We start from the raw sequence: 2,622 nt of genomic DNA on the forward strand, positions 1-2,622 counted from the left end.
CGAAACCAAGTCTTCTGCTAGCTTCCCTCTTTTCTCATCATTCTCTCGGATATCCAGATCTTCCATAGGCAAAACCTGCCCCCCAACTCCATTTGCCCTCAGTAAGGCCACATAACAACTTCTAGCCATTTTTTGATCTCCTTTTTCTTCTCCAATCCCATTCCGGGTGGGAAACTTCATTACTGAATGTTAGGAAGAAGGGAATGCCTTGAAGGCATGTATCCCGGTTCCTCCCATGATAGCGTTGTAAGTTGAGCTAGCCTTCACCACCACAAAGTCTAGCATCTGTGTTGCTTGTCTTGGTTCCTGACCTATGGTTGTTGGCAACTTGATTATCCCTTCCACGGGGCACTCCACTCCCACAAATCCATTTATCGGCATATCAGTCGAGGTTAATTGAGAATCATTATAACCCATCCTTAAAAAGGTATCATGAAGCAAGATATCCACTGAAGCACCATTATCTACGAGGACCCTCTTCACTGGGCTGTTCCCTATTATCGGTGTTATGACCAGTGGGTCATCATGAGGAAATTTCACACCCTCCTAGTCAGAATCATCAAATTCCATTGTTACTCCTATCCTGGCCCTCTTCAGGGCTTCCCCAATAATATGTATAACTTCTCTGGTATATGCTTTCCTGGAGTTCCTGGATAATCCGGCAGCGGTTGGTCCTCCAAAAATTGTGTTTATCACAGGCCCTCGGGGTTGCGGTCCTCCAAAGATTGCATTTATAACCGGTCACCTAGGCTGGGGATTCCGCCCCTAATCGTCTTGGTCCCTCCTACGATCTTCAAAGTTCTTTCTCCCATTGTTATTCCTATCTCTTCCTTCCCCAGTGTACTTGTTCAATCTTCCTTTCCGAATGAGGAATTCTATTTCATCTTTCAGTTTCCTACACTCATCGGTGTCATGACCAACATCTTTGTGAAATCTACAATATTTGCTCTTATCTAGCTTGGCAGGATCAGCCTTTAAGGGTTTAGGCCAATGAATATCTTGATCTTTCTCGATTTCCATCAAAATCTGGCTTCTTGGAGCATTCAGCTTAGCGTATTCAGTGAACTTTTGTCCAGGTCCTCCCTTCTTTGGGGTTGAATCAGGATTTTGCTCAGTTCTGGGATACTTGTCCTTAGCAATATATTCCATATCAGTTTTTTGCTTCTTTTATCCAGTGGGCTCGTTACTCACTACTGTCTTCCTCATGCTCTCCCCTACTTTGATGTACTTCCTGTCCCTATCTTGGAGCTGCAACATACTTTCAGAGGGGTGCTTTGCCAAGGACATCTTGAAGAACTCATCCCTAGTTCCCTGTTGCAGTGATATCATGGCTACCTTGTCATCAAGGTCCGAGACTTTTAAAGCTTCCTTTGTGAAACGATTCAGGTAGTCTCTCAAGGATTCCTTCGCTCTCTGCACAATGCTCAAAAGGGATGCTGAACTTTTCTTATGCACTCTCCCACTGATGAACTGCTTAATAAAAGCCTGACTTAATTCTCTGACTTGACGTCATCCCCACCTTCCTCCCAATAGAGTTCGGGGGCAAAAGACTATTCCATCTTTGAGCCATACCCGACAGGGTTTGAGGAAAGGCCTGACACTTAATAGCGTCATTCACGGGCTGCAATAACAGTGCATTGGAGAATGTCCAGACATGATTAGCGGGATCTCCCATGCCATCATAAGCTTTGATAGTGGGCATCTTGAACTTCCTTGAGATATGGGCATTCATTATCTCTTCAGTGAATGATGGAGTAGGATCATCAGGATCTCCAAGGGGAAGAAGATTACTTGGATAAGCTCTTGGGACTATAGCCCTTCTTTGTGACAGATTATCCAGGTCTATGATTGGGGGAGGATTTCTCCCCTAGGTGGTAATGGGAGTCTAGGAATCTGGTGCGCCTCTAAGTCGCGCTTCAGCCTTTGAATCTCAGCCTCGTGGGCCTTGATTCTCTCCTGCATTTCTTGAGGATTCACCCTCGGGTGCTCCTAGGATGTTGGTTAACATCAGCCATCGGCTCTTTGCCAGCACGTCTCCTTCTTGGCGCCACTTCATCATCTGAAGATTCGGAGTCTCTCTCAGTGTAAGGACTAGAACATTCCTGATCCTCCGGGATAAGAGCCAAACCTTGTATGTAAGGGGTGTTCGCCCCCGTGCTTCACTTCCTCTAGCATGTCCACTTCCACCAACCTCGGGGTAAAGGGTCATCCCATAAGGGGAGTTAGTGGTCACAATAGTTGAATACTCATACCCAACGGGTCGAGAATCCACATGTATATGCAGCTGTTGAAGTTGGGGATTCATCCCTTGAGGAGCCAAGGGAATCGTCCCTTTAGGTTGAGGTTCAGTTGCCCCTACCTGGGCTCCTCCTTGGGTGGCGGCATAGGTTGAATGTGGAGGCACCTCCACGGTTGACGAAATCGTTTGGGTTGTCCCTACAGGTGTTACTCCTTCAAGGGCACTGCTTCCTCTCCGTGTTCTTGCCATGGTTATTGTTGTGCTTTCCCACAGACGGTGCCAAATGTTATGGATCAAAACCTAAGGTGTACTAATTGCTGTATTTATTACTAGGGAACGTGAGCTTCGAGGTTCAATTTGACTGCTCTTGTGTTTCGTGACTC

The sequence above is a fragment of the Apium graveolens genome, chromosome 10, assembly GCF_009905375.1.
Source record: "Apium graveolens cultivar Ventura chromosome 10, ASM990537v1, whole genome shotgun sequence".
Taxonomy (NCBI): domain Eukaryota; kingdom Viridiplantae; phylum Streptophyta; class Magnoliopsida; order Apiales; family Apiaceae; genus Apium; species Apium graveolens.